Genomic DNA, 20,368 nt, shown 5'->3' with positions numbered 1-20,368 from the left:
AGTATACTTGACGACAGAGGTAGGTAGAGCAGTGGCCTACTGTACCGTACTGCTATATATTATATACTGGTGGTCAGCAAAATTATGCACTGTCTTACTACTGTATATATATATACTGCGCACAAAAACTTAAATGCACCACAGGTATGGATGGATAGTATACTTGACGACAGAGGTAGGTAGAGCAGTGGCCTACTGTACTGTACTGCTATATATTATATACTGGTGGTCAGCAAAATTATGCACTGTCCTACTACTGTATATATATACTGCGCACAAAAACTTAAATGCACCACAGGTATGGATGGATAGTATACTTGACGACACAGAGGTAGGTAGAGCAGTGGCCTTCTGTACCGTACTGCTAAATATTATATACTGGTGGTCAGCAAAATTATGCACTGTCCTACTACTGTATATATATACTGCGCACAAAAACTTAAATGCACCACAGGTATGGATGGATAGTATACTTGACGACACAGAGGTAGGTAGAGCAGTGGCCTACTGTACCGTACTGCTATATATTATATACTGGTGGTCAGCAAAATTATGCACTGTCCTACTACTGTATATATATACTGCACACAAAAACTTAAATGCACCACAGGTATGGATGGATAGTATACTTGACGACACAGAGGTAGGTAGAGCAGTGGCCTACTGTACTGTACTGCTATATATTATATACTGGTGGTCAGCAAAATTATGCACTGTCCTACTACTGTATATATTTACTGCGCACAAAAAACTTAAATGCACCACAGGTATTGATGGATAGTATACTTGACGACACAGAGGTAGGTAGAGCAGTGGCCTACTGTACCGTACTGCTTTATATTATATACTGGTGGTCAGCAAAATTATGCACTGTCCTACTACTGTAAATATATACTGCGCACAAATACTTAAATGCACCACAGGTATGGATGGATAGTATACTTGATGACACAGAGGTAGGTAGAGCAGTGGCCTACTGTACTGTACTGCTATATATAATGTACTGGTGGTCAGCAAAATTATGCACTGTCCTTCTACTGTATATATATACTGCACACAAAAACTTAAATGGACCACAGGTATGGATGGATAGTATACTTGACGACACAGTGGTAGGTAGAGCAGTGGCCTACTATACCGTACTGCTATATATTATATACTTGTGGTCAGCAAAATTATGCACTGTCCTACTACTGTATATATATATACTGCGCACAAAACTTAAATGCACCACAGGTATGGATGGATAGTATACTTGACGACACAGATGTAGGTAGAGCAGTGGCCTACTGTACCGTACTGCTATATATTATATACTGGTGGTCAGCAAAATTATGCACTGTCCTACTACTGTATATATATACTGCGCACAAAAACTTAAATGCACCACAGGTATGGATGGATAGTATACTTGACGACACAGAGGTAGGTAGAGCAGTGGCCTACTGTGCCGTACTGCTATATATTATATACTGGTGGTCAGCAAAATTATGCACTGTCCTACTACTGTATATATATACTGCACACAAAAACTTAAATGCACCACAGGTATGGATGGATAGTATACTTGACGACACAGAGGTAGGTAGAGCAGTGGCCTACTGTACCGTACTGCTATATATTATATACTGGTGGTCAGCAAAATTATGCACTGTCCTACTACTGTATATATATACTGCACACAAAAACTTAAATGCACCACAGGTATGGATGGATAGTATACTTGACGACACAGAGGTAGGTAGAGCAGTGGCCTACTGTACCGTACTGCTATATATTATATACTGGTGGTCAGCAAAATTATGCACTGTCCTTCTACTGTATATATATATACTGCGCACAAAAACTTAAATGCACCACAGGTATGGATGGATAGTATACTTGACGACACAGAGGTAGGTAGAGCAGTGGCCTACTGTTCCGTACTGCTATATATTATATACTGGTGGTCAGCAAAATTATGCACTGTCCTACTACTGTATAAATATACTGCGCACAAAAACTTAAATGCACCACAGGTATGGATGGATAGTATACTTGACGACAGAGGTAGGTAGAGCAGTAGCCTACTGTACCGTACTGCTATATATTATATACTGGTGGTCAGCAAAATTATGCACTGTCCTACTACTGTATATATATACTGCGCACAAAAACTTAAATGCACCACAGGTATGGATGGATAGTATACTTGACGACACAGAGGTAGGTAGAGCAGTGGCCTACTGTACCGTACTGCTATATATTATATACTGGTGGTCAGCAAAATTATGCACTGTCCTACTACTGTATATATATACTGCACACAAAAACTTAAATGCACCACAGGTATGGATGGATAGTATACTTGACGACACAGAGGTAGGTAGAGCAGTGGCCTACTGTACCGTACTGCTAAATATTATATACTGGTGGTCAGCAAAATTATGCACTGTCCTACTACTGTATATATATACTGCGCACAAAAACTTAAATGCACCACAGGTCCGGATGGATAGTATACTTGACGACACAGAGGTAGGTAGAGCAGTGGCCTACTGTTCCGTACTGCTATATATTATATACTGGTGGTCAGCAAAATTATGCACTGTCCTACTACTGTATAAATATACTGCGCACAAAAACTTAAATGCACCACAGGTATGGATGGATAGTATACTTGACGACAGAGGTAGGTAGAGCAGTAGCCTACTGTACCGTACTGCTATATATTATATACTGGTGGTCAGCAAAATTATGCACTGTCCTACTACTGTATATATTTACTGCGCACAAAAAACTTAAATGCACCACAGGTATTGATGGATAGTATACTTGACGACACAGAGGTAGGTAGAGCAGTGGCCTACTGTACCGTACTGCTTTATATTATATACTGGTGGTCAGCAAAATTATGCACTGTCCTACTACTGTAAATATATACTGCGCACAAATACTTAAATGCACCACAGGTATGGATGGATAGTATACTTGATGACACAGAGGTAGGTAGAGCAGTGGCCTACTGTACTGTACTGCTATATATAATGTACTGGTGGTCAGCAAAATTATGCACTGTCCTTCTACTGTATATATATACTGCACACAAAAACTTAAATGGACCACAGGTATGGATGGATAGTATACTTGACGACACAGTGGTAGGTAGAGCAGTGGCCTACTATACCGTACTGCTATATATTATATACTTGTGGTCAGCAAAATTATGCACTGTCCTACTACTGTATATATATATACTGCGCACAAAACTTAAATGCACCACAGGTATGGATGGATAGTATACTTGACGACACAGATGTAGGTAGAGCAGTGGCCTACTGTACCGTACTGCTATATATTATATACTGGTGGTCAGCAAAATTATGCACTGTCCTACTACTGTATATATATACTGCACACAAAAACTTAAATGCACCACAGGTATGGATGGATAGTATACTTGACGACACAGAGGTAGGTAGAGCAGTGGCCTACTGTACCGTACTGCTATATATTATATACTGGTGGTCAGAAAAATTATGCACTGTCCTACTACTGTATATATATACTGCGCACAAAAACTTAAATGCACCACAGGTATGAATGGATAGTATACTTGACGACACAGAGGTAGGTAGAGCAGTGGCCTACTGTACCGTACTGCTAAATATTATATACTGGTGGTCAGCAAAATTATGCACTGTCCTACTACTGTATATATATACTGCGCACAAAAACTTAAATGCACCACAGGTCCAGATGGATAGTATACTTGACGACACAGAGGTAGGTAGAGCAGTGGCCTACTGTTCGGTACTGCTATATATTATGTACTGGTGGTCAGCAAAATTATGCACTGTCCTACTACTGTATGAATATACTGCGCACAAAAACTTAAATGCACCACAGGTATGGATGGATAGTATACTTGATGACACAGAGGTAGGTAGAGCAGTGGCCTACTGTACCGTACTGCTATATATTATATACTGGTGGTCAGCAAAATTATGCACTGTCCTACTACTGTATATATATACTGCGCACAAGAACTTAAATGCACCACAGGTATGGATGGATAGTATACTTGACGACACAGAGGTAGGTAGAGCAGTGGCCTACTGTACCGTACTGCTATATATTATATACTGGTGGTCAGCAAAATTATGCACTGTCCTACTACTGTATATATATACTGCACACAAAAACTTAAATGCACCACAGGTATGGATGGATAGTATACTTGACGACACAGAGGTAGGTAGAGCAGTGGCCTACTGTACCGTACTGCTAAATATTATATACTGGTGGTCAGCAAAATTATGCACTGTCCTACTACTGTATATATATACTGCGCACAAAAACTTAAATGCACCACAGGTATGGATGGATAGTATACTTGATGACACAGAGGTAGGTAGAGCAGTGGCCTACTGTACCGTACTGCTATATATTATATACTGGTGGTCAGCAAAATTATGCACTATCCTACTACTGTATATATATACTGCGCACAAAAACTTAAATGCACCACAGGTATGGATGGATAGTATACTTGACGACACAGAGGTAGGTAGAGCAGTGGCCTACTGTACCGTACTGCTAAATATTATATACTGGTGGTCAGCAAAATTATGCACTGTCCTACTACTGTATATATATACTGCGCACAAAAACTTAAATGCACCACAGGTATGGATGGATAGTATACTTGATGACACAGAGGTAGGTAGAGCAGTGGCCTACTGTACCGTACTGCTATATATTATATACTGGTGGTCAGCAAAATTATGCACTGTCCTACTACTGTATATATATACTGCACACAAAAACTTAAATGCACCACAGGTATGGATGGATAGTATACTTGACGACACAGAGGTAGGTAGAGCAGTGGCCTACTGTACCGTACTGCTATATATTATATACTGGTGGTCAGCAAAATTATGCACTGTCCTACTACTGTATATATATACTGCGCACAAAAACTTAAATGCACCACAGGTATGGATGGATAGTATACTTGACGACACAGAGGTAGGTAGAGCAGTGGCCTACTGTACCGTACTGCTAAATATTATATACTGGTGGTCAGCAAAATTATGCACTGTCCTACTACTGTATATATATACTGCGCACAAAAACTTAAATGCACCACAGGTATGGATGGATAGTATACTTGACGACACAGAGGTAGGTAGAGCAGTGGCCTACTGTACCGTACTGCTATATATTATATACTGGTGGTCAGCAAAATTATGCACTGTCCTACTACTGTATATATATACTGCACACAAAAACTTAAATGCACCACAGGTATGGATGGATAGTATACTTGACACAGAGGTAGGTAGAGCAGTGGCCTACTGTACCGTACTGCTATATATTATATACTGGTGGTCAGCAAAATTATGCACTGTCCTACTACTGTATATATATACTGCGCACAAAAACTTAAATGCACCACAGGTATGGATGGATAGTATACTTGACGACACAGAGGTAGGTAGAGCAGTGGCCTACTGTACCGTACTGCTAAATATTATATACTGGTGGTCAGCAAAATTATGCACTGTCCTACTACTGTATATATATACTGCGCACAAAAACTTAAATGCACCACAGGTATGGATGGGTAGTATACTTGACGACACAGAGGTAGGTAGAGCAGTGGCCTACTGTACCGTACTGCTATATATTATATACTGGTGGTCAGCAAAATTATGCACTGTCTTACTACTGTATATATATACTGCACACAAAAACTTAAATGCACCACAGGTATGGATGGATAGTATACTTGACGACACAGAGGTAGGTAGAGCAGTGGCCTACTGTACTGTACTGCTATATATTATATACTGGTGGTCAGCAAAATTATGCACTGTCCTACTACTGTATATATATATATACTGCGCACAAAAACTTAAATGCACCACAGGTATGGATGGATAGTATACTTGACGACACAGAGGTAGGTAGAGCAGTGGCCTTCTGTACCGTACTGCTAAATATTATATACTGGTGGTCAGCAAAATTATGCACTGTCCTACTACTGTATATATATACTGCGCACAAAAACTTAAATGCACCACAGGTATGGATGGATAGTATACTTGACGACACAGAGGTAGGTAGAGCAGTGGCCTACTGTACCGTACTGCTATATATTATATACTGGTGGTCAGCAAAATTATGCACTGTCCTACTACTGTATATATATACTGCACACAAAAACTTAAATGCACCACAGGTATGGATGGATAGTATACTTGACGACACAGAGGTAGGTAGAGCAGTGGCCTACTGTACCGTACTGCTATATATTATATACTGGTGGTCAGCAAAATTATGCACTGTCCTACTACTGTATATATATGCTGCGCACAAAAACTTAAATGCACCACAGGTATGGATGGATAGTATACTTGACGACACAGAGGTAGGTAGAGCAGTGGCCTACTGTACCGTACTGCTATATATTATATACTGGTGGTCAGCAAAGTTATGCACTGTCCTACTACTGTATATATATATACTGCACACAAAAACTTAAATGCACCACAGGTATGGATGGATAGTATACTTGACGACACAGAGGTAGGTAGAGCAGTGGCCTACTGTACCGTACTGCTATATATTATATACTGGTGGTCAGCAAAATTATGCACTGTCCTACTACTGTATATATATACTGCGCACAAAAACTTAAATGCACCACAGGTATGGATGGATAGTATACTTGACGACACAGAGGTAGGTAGAGCAGTGGCCTACTGTACCGTACTGCTAAATATTATATACTGGTGGTCAGCAAAATTATGCACTGTCCTACTACTGTATATATATACTGCGCACAAAAACTTAAATGCACCACAGGTATGGATGGATAGTATACTTGACGACACAGAGGTAGGTAGAGCAGTGGCCTACTGTACCGTACTGCTATATATTATATACTGGTGGTCAGCAAAAATATGCACTGTCCTACTACTGTATATATATACTGCACACAAAAACTTAAATGCACCACAGGTATGGATGGATAGTATACTTGACACAGAGGTAGGTAGAGCAGTGGCCTACTGTACCGTACTGCTATATATTATATACTGGTGGTCAGCAAAATTATGCACTGTCCTACTACTGTATATATTTACTGCGCACAAAAACTTAAATGCACCACAGGTATGGATGGATAGTATACTTGACGACACAGAGGTAGGTAGAGCAGTAGCCTACTGTACCGTACTGCTATATATTATATACTGGTGGTCAGCAAAATTATGCACTGTCCTACTACTGTATATACTTACTGCGCACAAAAAACTTAAATGCACCACAGGTATTGATGGATAGTATACTTGACGACACAGAGGTAGGTAGAGCAGTGGCCTACTGTACCGTACTGCTTTATATTATATACTGGTGGTCAGCAAAATTATGCACTGTCCTACTACTGTAAATATATACTGCGCACAAATACTTAAATGCACCACAGGTATGGATGGATAGTATACTTGATGACACAGAGGTAGGTAGAGCAGTGGCCTACTGTACTGTACTGCTATATATAATGTACTGGTGGTCAGCAAAATTATGCACTGTCCTTCTACTGTATATATATACTGCACACAAAAACTTAAATGGACCACAGGTATGGATGGATAGTATACTTGACGACACAGTGGTAGGTAGAGCAGTGGCCTACTATACCGTACTGCTATATATTATATACTTGTGGTCAGCAAAATTATGCACTGTCCTACTACTGTATATATATATACTGCGCACAAAACTTAAATGCACCACAGGTATGGATGGATAGTATACTTGACGACACAGATGTAGGTAGAGCAGTGGCCTACTGTACCGTACTGCTAAATATTATATACTGGTGGTCAGCAAAATTATGCACTGTCCTACTACTGTATATATATACTGCGCACAAAAACTTAAATGCACCACAGGTATGGATGGATAGTATACTTGACACAGAGGTAGGTAGAGCAGTGGCCTACTGTACCGTACTGCTATATATTATATACTGGTGGTCAGCAAAATTATGCACTGTCCTACTACTGTATATATTTACTGCGCACAAAAACTTAAATGCACCACAGGTATGGATGGATAGTATACTTGACGACACAGAGGTAGGTAGAGCAGTAGCCTACTGTACCGTACTGCTATATATTATATACTGGTGGTCAGCAAAATTATGCACTGTCCTACTACTGTATATACTTACTGCGCACAAAAAACTTAAATGCACCACAGGTATTGATGGATAGTATACTTGACGACACAGAGGTAGGTAGAGCAGTGGCCTACTGTACCGTACTGCTTTATATTATATACTGGTGGTCAGCAAAATTATGCACTGTCCTATTACTGTAAATATATACTGCGCACAAATACTTAAATGCACCACAGGTATGGATGGATAGTATACTTGATGACACAGAGGTAGGTAGAGCAGTGGCCTACTGTACTGTACTGCTATATATAATGTACTGGTGGTCAGCAAAATTATGCACTGTCCTTCTACTGTATATATATACTGCACACAAAAACTTAAATGGACCACAGGTATGGATGGATAGTATACTTGACGACACAGTGGTAGGTAGAGCAGTGGCCTACTATACCGTACTGCTATATATTATATACTTGTGGTCAGCAAAATTATGCACTGTCCTACTACTGTATATATATATATACTGCGCACAAAACTTAAATGCACCACAGGTATGGATGGATAGTATACTTGACGACACAGATGTAGGTAGAGCAGTGGCCTACTGTACCGTACTGCTAAATATTATATACTGGTGGTCAGCAAAATTATGCACTGTCCTACTACTGTATATATATACTGCGCACAAAAACTTAAATGCACCACAGGTATGGATGGATAGTATACTTGACGACACAGAGGTAGGTAGAGCAGTGGCCTACTGTGCCGTACTGCTATATATTATATACTGGTGGTCAGCAAAATTATGCACTGTCCTACTACTGTATATATATACTGCACACAAAAACTTAAATGCACCACAGGTATGGATGGATAGTATACTTGACGACACAGAGGTAGGTAGAGCAGTGGCCTACTGTACCGTACTGCTATATATTATATACTGGTGGTCAGCAAAATTATGCACTGTCCTACTACTGTATATATATACTGCACACAAAAACTTAAATGCACCACAGGTATGGATGGATAGTATACTTGACGACACAGAGGTAGGTAGAGCAGTGGCCTACTGTACCGTACTGCTATATATTATATACTGGTGGTCAGCAAAATTATGCACTGTCCTTCTACTGTATATATATATACTGCGCACAAAAACTTAAATGCACCACAGGTATGGATGGATAGTATACTTGACGACACAGAGGTAGGTAGAGCAGTGGCCTACTGTACCGTACTGCTAAATATTATATACTGGTGGTCAGCAAAATTATGCACTGTCCTACTACTGTATATATATACTGCGCACAAAAACTTAAATGCACCACAGGTCCGGATGGATAGTATACTTGACGACACAGAGGTAGGTAGAGCAGTGGCCTACTGTTCCGTACTGCTATATATTATATACTGGTGGTCAGCAAAATTATGCACTGTCCTACTACTGTATAAATATACTGCGCACAAAAACTTAAATGCACCACAGGTATGGATGGATAGTATACTTGACGACACAGTGGTAGGTAGAGCAGTGGCCTACTATACCGTACTGCTATATATTATATACTTGTGGTCAGCAAAATTATGCACTGTCCTACTACTGTATATATATATACTGCGCACAAAACTTAAATGCACCACAGGTATGGATGGATAGTATACTTGACGACACAGATGTAGGTAGAGCAGTGGCCTACTGTACCGTACTGCTATATATTATATACTGGTGGTCAGCAAAATTATGCACTGTCCTACTACTGTATATATATACTGCGCACAAAAACTTAAATGCACCACAGGTATGGATGGATAGTATACTTGACGACACAGAGGTAGGTAGAGCAGTGGCCTACTGTGCCGTACTGCTATATATTATATACTGGTGGTCAGCAAAATTATGCACTGTCCTACTACTGTATATATATACTGCACACAAAAACTTAAATGCACCACAGGTATGGATGGATAGTATACTTGACGACACAGAGGTAGGTAGAGCAGTGGCCTACTGTACCGTACTGCTATATATTATATACTGGTGGTCAGCAAAATTATGCACTGTCCTACTACTGTATATATTTACTGCGCACAAAAAACTTAAATGCACCACAGGTATTGATGGATAGTATACTTGACGACACAGAGGTAGGTAGAGCAGTGGCCTACTATACCGTACTGCTATATATTATATACTTGTGGTCAGCAAAATTATGAACTGTCCTACTACTGTATATATTTACTGCGCACAAAAAACTTAAATGCACCACAGGTATTGATGGATAGTATACTTGACGACACAGAGGTAGGTAGAGCAGTGGCCTACTGTACCGTACTGCTTTATATTATATACTGGTGGTCAGCAAAATTATGCACTGTCCTACTACTGTAAATATATACTGCGCACAAATACTTAAATGCACCACAGGTATGGATGGATAGTATACTTGATGACACAGAGGTAGGTAGAGCAGTGGCCTACTGTACTGTACTGCTATATATAATGTACTGGTGGTCAGCAAAATTATGCACTGTCCTTCTACTGTATATATATACTGCACACAAAAACTTAAATGGACCACAGGTATGGATGGATAGTATACTTGACGACACAGTGGTAGGTAGAGCAGTGGCCTACTATACCGTACTGCTATATATTATATACTTGTGGTCAGCAAAATTATGCACTGTCCTACTACTGTATATATATATATATACTGCGCACAAAACTTAAATGCACCACAGGTATGGATGGATAGTATACTTGACGACACAGATGTAGGTAGAGCAGTGGCCTACTGTACCGTACTGCTATATATTATATACTGGTGGTCAGCAAAATTATGCACTGTCCTACTACTGTATATATATATACTGCGCACAAAAACTTAAATGCACCACAGGTATGGATGGATAGTATACTTGACGACACAGAGGTAGGTAGAGCAGTGGCCTACTGTGCCGTACTGCTATATATTATATACTGGTGGTCAGCAAAATTATGCACTGTCCTACTACTGTATATATATACTGCACACAAAAACTTAAATGCACCACAGGTATGGATGGATAGTATACTTGACGACACAGAGGTAGGTAGAGCAGTGGCCTACTGTACCGTACTGCTATATATTATATACTGGTGGTCAGAAAAATTATGCACTGTCCTACTACTGTATATATATACTGCGCACAAAAACTTAAATGCACCACAGGTATGAATGGATAGTATACTTGACGACACAGAGGTAGGTAGAGCAGTGGCCTACTGTACCGTACTGCTAAATATTATATACTGGTGGTCAGCAAAATTATGCACTGTCCTACTACTGTATATATATACTGCGCACAAAAACTTAAATGCACCACAGGTCCAGATGGATAGTATACTTGACGACACAGAGGTAGGTAGAGCAGTGGCCTACTGTTCGGTACTGCTATATATTATGTACTGGTGGTCAGCAAAATTATGCACTGTCCTACTACTGTATGAATATACTGCGCACAAAAACTTAAATGCACCACAGGTATGGATGGATAGTATACTTGATGACACAGAGGTAGGTAGAGCAGTGGCCTACTGTACCGTACTGCTATATATTATATACTGGTGGTCAGCAAAACTATGCACTGTCCTACTACTGTATATATATACTGCGCACAAGAACTTAAATGCACCACAGGTATGGATGGATAGTATACTTGACGACACAGAGGTAGGTAGAGCAGTGGCCTACTGTACCGTACTGCTATATATTATATACTGGTGGTCAGCAAAATTATGCACTGTCCTACTACTGTATATATATACTGCACACAAAAACTTAAATGCACCACAGGTATGGATGGATAGTATACTTGACGACACAGAGGTAGGTAGAGCAGTGGCCTACTGTACTGTACTGCTATATATTATATACTGGTGGTCAGCAAAATTATGCACTGTCCTACTACTGTATATATATACTGCGCACAAAAACTTAAATGCACCACAGGTATGGATGGATAGTATACTTGACGACACAGAGGTAGGTAGAGCAGTGGCCTACTGTACCGTACTGCTAAATATTATATACTGGTGGTCAGCAAAATTATGCACTGTCCTACTACTGTATATATATACTGCGCACAAAAACTTAAATGCACCACAGGTATGGATGGATAGTATACTTGATGACACAGAGGTAGGTAGAGCAGTGGCCTACTGTACCGTACTGCTATATATTATATACTGGTGGTCAGCAAAATTATGCACTATCCTACTACTGTATATATATACTGCGCACAAAAACTTAAATGCACCACAGGTATGGATGGATAGTATACTTGACGACACAGAGGTAGGTAGAGCAGTGGCCTACTGTACCGTACTGCTAAATATTATATACTGGTGGTCAGCAAAATTATGCACTGTCCTACTACTGTATATATATACTGTGCACAAAAACTTAAATGCACCACAGGTATGGATGGATAGTATACTTGATGACACAGAGGTAGGTAGAGCAGTGGCCTACTGTACCGTACTGCTATATATTATATACTGGTGGTCAGCAAAATTATGCACTGTCCTACTACTGTATATATATACTGCACACAAAAAATTAAATGCACCACAGGTATGGATGGATAGTATACTTGACGACACAGAGGTAGGTAGAGCAGTGGCCTACTGTACCGTACTGCTATATATTATATACTGGTGGTCAGCAAAATTATGCACTGTCCTACTACTGTATATATATACTGCGCACAAAAACTTAAATGCACCACAGGTATGGATGGATAGTATACTTGACGACACAGAGGTAGGTAGAGCAGTGGCCTACTGTACCGTACTGCTAAATATTATATACTGGTGGTCAGCAAAATTATGCACTGTCCTACTACTGTATATATATACTGCGCACAAAAACTTAAATGCACCACAGGTATGGATGGATAGTATACTTGACGACACAGAGGTAGGTAGAGCAGTGGCCTACTGTACCGTACTGCTATATATTATATACTGGTGGTCAGCAAAATTATGCACTGTCCTACTACTGTATATATATACTGCACACAAAAACTTAAATGCACCACAGGTATGGATGGATAGTATACTTGACACAGAGGTAGGTAGAGCAGTGGCCTACTGTACCGTACTGCTATATATTATATACTGGTGGTCAGCAAAATTATGCACTGTCCTACTACTGTATATATATATACTGCGCACAAAAACTTAAATGCACCACAGGTATGGATGGATAGTATACTTGACGACACAGAGGTAGGTAGAGCAGTGGCCTACTGTACCGTACTGCTAAATATTATATACTGGTGGTCAGCAAAATTATGCACTGTCCTACTACTGTATATATATACTGCGCACAAAAACTTAAATGCACCACAGGTATGGATGGATAGTATACTTGACGACAGAGGTAGGTAGAGCAGTGGCCTACTGTACCGTACTGCTATATATTATATACTGGTGGTCAGCAAAATTATGCACTGTCTTACTACTGTATATATATACTGCACACAAAAACTTAAATGCACCACAGGTATGGATGGATAGTATACTTGACGACACAGAGGTAGGTAGAGCAGTGGCCTACTGTACTGTACTGCTATATATTATATACTGGTGGTCAGCAAAATTATGCACTGTCCTACTACTGTATATATATACTGCGCACAAAAACTTAAATGCACCACAGGTATGGATGGATAGTATACTTGACGACACAGAGGTAGGTAGAGCAGTGGCCTTCTGTACCGTACTGCTAAATATTATATACTGGTGGTCAGCAAAATTATGCACTGTCCTACTACTGTATATATATACTGCGCACAAAAACTTAAATGCACCACAGGTATGGATGGATAGTATACTTGACGACACAGAGGTAGGTAGAGCAGTGGCCTACTGTACCGTACTGCTATATATTATATACTGGTGGTCAGCAAAATTATGCACTGTCCTACTACTGTATATATATACTGCACACAAAAACTTAAATGCACCACAGGTATGGATGGATAGTATACTTGACGACACAGAGGTAGGTAGAGCAGTGGCCTACTGTACTGTACTGCTATATATTATATACTGGTGGTCAGCAAAATTATGCACTGTCCTACTACTGTATATATATGCTGCGCACAAAAACTTAAATGCACCACAGGTATGGATGGATAGTATACTTGACGACACAGAGGTAGGTAGAGCAGTGGCCTACTGTACCGTACTGCTTAATATTATATACTGGTGGTCAGCAAAATTATGCACTGTCCTACTACTGTATATATATACTGCGCACAAAAACTTAAATGCACCACAGGTATGGATGGATAGTATACTTGACGACACAGAGGTAGGTAGAGCAGTGGCCTACTGTTCCGTACTGCTATATATTATATACTGGTGGTCAGCAAAATTATGCACTGTCCTTCTACTGTATAAATATACTGCGCACAAAAACTTAAATGCACCACAGGTATGGATGGATAGTATACTTGACGACAGAGTTAGGTAGAGCAGTAGCCCACTGTACCGTACTGCTATATATTATATACTGGTGGTCAGCAAAATTATGCACTGTCCTACTACTGTATATATTTACTGCGCACAAAAACTTAAATGCACCACAGGTATGGATGGATAGTATACTTGACGACACAGAGGTAGGTAGAGCAGTAGCCTACTGTACCGTACTGCTATATATTATATACTGGTGGTCAGCAAAATTATGCACTGTCCTACTACTGTATATATTTACTGCGCACAAAAAACTTAAATGCACCACAGGTATGGATGAATAGTATACTTGACGACACAGAGGTAAGTAGAGCAGTGGCCTACTGTACCGTACTGCTATATATTATATACTGGTGGTCAGCAAAATTATGCACTGTCCTACTACTGTATATATATACTGCACACAAAAACTGAAATGCACCACAGGTATGGATGGATAGTATACTTGACGACACAGAGGTTAGTAGAGCAGTGGCCTACTGTACCGTACTGCTATATATTATATACTGGTGGTCAGCAAAATTATGCACTGTCCTACTACTGTATATATATACTGCGCACAAAAACTTAAATGCACCACAGGTATGGATGGATAGTATACTTGACGACACAGAGGTAGGTAGAGCAGTGGCCTAATGTACCGTACTGCTATATATTATATACTGGTGGTCAGCAAAATTATGCACTGTCCTACTACTGTATATATATACTGCACACAAAAACTTAAATGCACCACAGGTATGGATGGATAGTATACTTGATGACACAGAGGTAGGTAGAGCAGTGGCCTACTGTACTGTACTGCTATATATAATGTACTGGTGGTCAGCAAAATTATGCACTGTCCTTCTACTGTATATATATACTGCACACAAAAACTTAAATGGACCACAGGTATGGATGGATAGTATACTTGACGACACAGTGGTAGGTAGAGCAGTGGCCTACTGTACCGTACTGCTATATATTATATACTTGTGGTCAGCAAAATTATGCACTGTCCTACTACTGTATATATATACTGCACACAAAAACTTAAATGCACCACAGGTATGGATGGATAGTATACTTGACGACATAGAGGTAGGTAGAGCAGTGGCCTACTGTACTGTACTGCTAAATATTATATACTGGTGGTCAGCAAAATTATGCACTGTCCTACTACTGTATATATATACTGCACACAAAAACTTAAATGCACCACAGGTATGGATGGATAGTATACTTGATGACACAGAGGTAGGTAGAGCAGTGGCCTACTGTACCGTACTGCTATATATTATATACTGGTGGTCAGCAAAATTATGCACTGTCCTACTACTGTATATATATACTGCACACAAAAACTTAAATGCACCACAGGTATGGATGGATAGTATACTTGACGACACAAAGGTAGGTAGAGCAGTGGCCTACTGTACCGTACTGCTATATATTATATACTGGTGGTCAGCAAAATTATGCACTGTCCTTCTACTGTATATATATATACTGCGCACAAAAACTTAAATGCACCACAGGTATGGATGGATAGTATACTTGACGACACAGAGGTAGGTAGAGCAGTGGCCTACTGTACCGTACTGCTAAATATTATATACTGGTGGTCAGCAAAATTTTGCACTGTCCTACTACTGTATATATATACTGCGCACAAAAACTTAAATGCACCACAGGTCCGGATGGATAGTATACTTGACGACACAGAGGTAGGTAGAGCAGTGGCCTACTGTTCCGTACTGCTATATATTATATACTGGTGGTCAGCAAAATTATGCACTGTCCTACTACTGTATAAATATACTGCGCACAAAAACTTAAATGCACCACAGGTATGGATGGATAGTATACTTGACGACAGAGGTAGGTAGAGCAGTAGCCTACTGTACCGTACTGCTATATATTATATACTGGTGGTCAGCAAAATTATGCACTGTCCTACTACTGTATATATTTACTGCGCACAAAAAACTTAAATGCACCACAGGTATTGATGGATAGTATACTTGACGACACAGAGGTAGGTAGAGCAGTGGCCTACTGTACCGTACTGCTTTATATTATATACTGGTGGTCAGCAAAATTATGCACTGTCCTACAACTGTAAATATATACTGCGCACAAATACTTAAATGCACCACAGGTATGGATGGATAGTATACTTGATGACACAGAGGTAGGTAGAGCAGTGGCCTACTGTACTGTACTGCTATATATAATGTACTGGTGGTCAGCAAAATTATGCACTGTCCTTCTACTGTATATATATACTGCACACAAAAACTTAAATGGACCACAGGTATGGATGGATAGTATACTTGACGACACAGTGGTAGGTAGAGCAGTGGCCTACTGTACCGTACTGCTATATATTATATACTTGTGGTCAGCAAAATTATGCACTGTCCTACTACTGTATATATATATACTGCGCACAAAACTTAAATGCACCACAGGTATGGATGGATAGTATACTTGACGACATAGATGTAGGTAGAGCAGTGGCCTACTGTACCGTACTGCTATATATTATATACTGGTGGTCAGCAAAATTATGCACTGTCCTACTACTGTATATATATACTGCGCACAAAAACTTAAATGCACCACAGGTATGAATGGATAGTATACTTGACGACACAGAGGTAGGTAGAGCAGTGGCCTACTGTGCCGTACTGCTATATATTATATACTGGTGGTCAGCAAAATTATGCACTGTCCTACTACTGTATATATATACTGCACACAAAAACTTAAATGCACCACAGGTATGGATGGATAGTATACTTGACGACACAGAGGTAGGTAGAGCAGTGGCCTACTGTACCGTACTGCTATATATTATATACTGGTGGTCAGAAAAATTATGCACTGTCCTACTACTGTATATATATACTGCGCACAAAAACTTAAATGCACCACAGGTATGAATGGATAGTATACTTGACGACACAGAGGTAGGTAGAGCAGTGGCCTACTGTACCGTACTGCTAAATATTATATACTGGTGGTCAGCAAAATTATGCACTGTCCTACTACTGTATATATATACTGCGCACAAAAACTTAAATGCACCACAGGTCCAGATGGATAGTATACTTGACGACACAGAGGTAGGTAGAGCAGTGGCCTACTGTTCGGTACTGCTATATATTATGTACTGGTGGTCAGCAAAATTATGCACTGTCCTACTACTGTATATATATACTGCGCACAAAAACTTAAATGCACCACAGGTATGGATGGATAGTATACTTGACGACACAGAGGTAGGTAGAGCAGTGGCCTTCTGTACCGTACTGCTAAATATTATATACTGGTGGTCAGCAAAATTATGCACTGTCCTACTACTGTATATATATACTGCGCACAAAAACTTAAATGCACCACAGGTATGGATGGATAGTATACTTGACGACACAGAGGTAGGTAGAGCAGTGGCCTACTGTACCGTACTGCTATATATTATATACTGGTGGTCAGCAAAATTATGCACTGTCCTACTACTGTATATATATACTGCACACAAAAACTTAAATGCACCACAGGTATGGATGGATAGTATACTTGACGACACAGAGGTAGGTAGAGCAGTGGCCTACTGTACCGTACTGCTATATATTATATACTGGTGGTCAGCAAAATTATGCACTGTCCTACTACTGTATATATATGCTGCGCACAAAAACTTAAATGCACCACAGGTATGGATGGATAGTATACTTGACAACACAGAGGTAGGTAGAGCAGTGGCCTACTGTACCGTACTGCTATATATTATATACTGGTGGTCAGCAAAGTTATGCACTGTCCTACTACTGTATATATATATACTGCACACAAAAACTTAAATGCACCACAGGTATGGATGGATAGTATACTTGACGACACAGAGGTAGGTAGAGCAGTGGCCTACTGTACCGTACTGCTATATATTATATACTGGTGGTCAGCAAAATTATGCACTGTCCTACTACTGTATATATATACTGCGCACAAAAACTTAAATGCACCACAGGTATGGATGGATAGTATACTTGATGACACAGAGGTAGGTAGAGCAGTGGCCTACTGTACCGTACTGCTAAATATTATATACTGGTGGTCAGCAAAATTATGCACTGTCCTACTACTGTATATATATACTGCGCACAAAAACTTAAATGCACCACAGGTATGGATGGATAGTATACTTGACGACAGAGGTAGGTAGAGCAGTGGCCTACTGTTCGGTACTGCTATATATTATATACTGGTGGTCAGCAAAATTATGCACTGTCTTACTACTGTATATATATACTGCACACAAAAACTTAAATGCACCACAGGTATGGATGGATAGTATACTTGACGACACAGAGGTAGGTAGAGCAGTGGCCTACTGTACCGTACTGCTATATATTATATACTGGTGGTCAGCAAAATTATGCACTGTCCTACTACTGTATATATATACTGCGCACAAAAACTTAAATGCACCACAGGTCCAGATGGATAGTATACTTGACGACACAGAGGTAGGTAGAGCAGTGGCCTACTGTTCGGTACTGCTATATATTATGTACTGGTGGTCAGCAAAATTATGCACTGTCCTACTACTGTATATATATACTGCGCACAAAAACTTAAATGCACCACAGGTATGGATGGATAGTATACTTGACGACACAGAGGTAGGTAGAGCAGTGGCCTTCTGTACCGTACTGCTAAATATTATATACTGGTGGTCAGCAAAATTATGCACTGTCCTACTACTGTATATATATACTGCGCACAAAAACTTAAATGCACCACAGGTATGGATGGATAGTATACTTGACAACACAGAGGTAGGTAGAGCAGTGGCCTACTGTACCGTACTGCTATATATTATATACTGGTGGTCAGCAAAGTTATGCACTGTCCTACTACTGTATATATATATACTGCACACAAAAACTTAAATGCACCACAGGTATGGATGGATAGTATACTTGACGACACAGAGGTAGGTAGAGCAGTGGCCTACTGTACCGTACTGCTATATATTATATACTGGTGGTCAGCAAAATTATGCACTGTCCTACTACTGTATATATATACTGCGCACAAAAACTTAAATGCACCACAGGTATGGATGGATAGTATACTTGATGACACAGAGGTAGGTAGAGCAGTGGCCTACTGTACCGTACTGCTAAATATTATATACTGGTGGTCAGCAAAATTATGCACTGTCCTACTACTGTATATATATACTGCGCACAAAAACTTAAATGCACCACAGGTATGGATGGATAGTATACTTGACGACAGAGGTAGGTAGAGCAGTGGCCTACTGTACCGTACTGCTATATATTATATACTGGTGGTCAGCAAAATTATGCACTGTCTTACTACTGTATATATATACTGCACACAAAAACTTAAATGCACCACAGGTATGGATGGATAGTATACTTGACGACACAGAGGTAGGTAGAGCAGTGGCCTACTGTACCGTACTGCTATATATTATATACTGGTGGTCAGCAAAATTATGCACTGTCCTACTACTGTATATATATACTGCGCACAAAAACTTAAATGCACCACAGGTATGGATGGATAGTATACTTGACGACACAGAGGTAGGTAGAGCAGTGGCCTTCTGTTCCGTACTGCTAAATATTATATACTGGTGG

This window comes from Pseudophryne corroboree, chromosome 3 (genome assembly GCF_028390025.1).
Source record: "Pseudophryne corroboree isolate aPseCor3 chromosome 3, aPseCor3.hap2, whole genome shotgun sequence".
In the NCBI taxonomy this organism is placed as follows: Eukaryota; Metazoa; Chordata; class Amphibia; order Anura; family Myobatrachidae; genus Pseudophryne; species Pseudophryne corroboree.
This window is presented reverse-complemented; position numbering follows the sequence as displayed.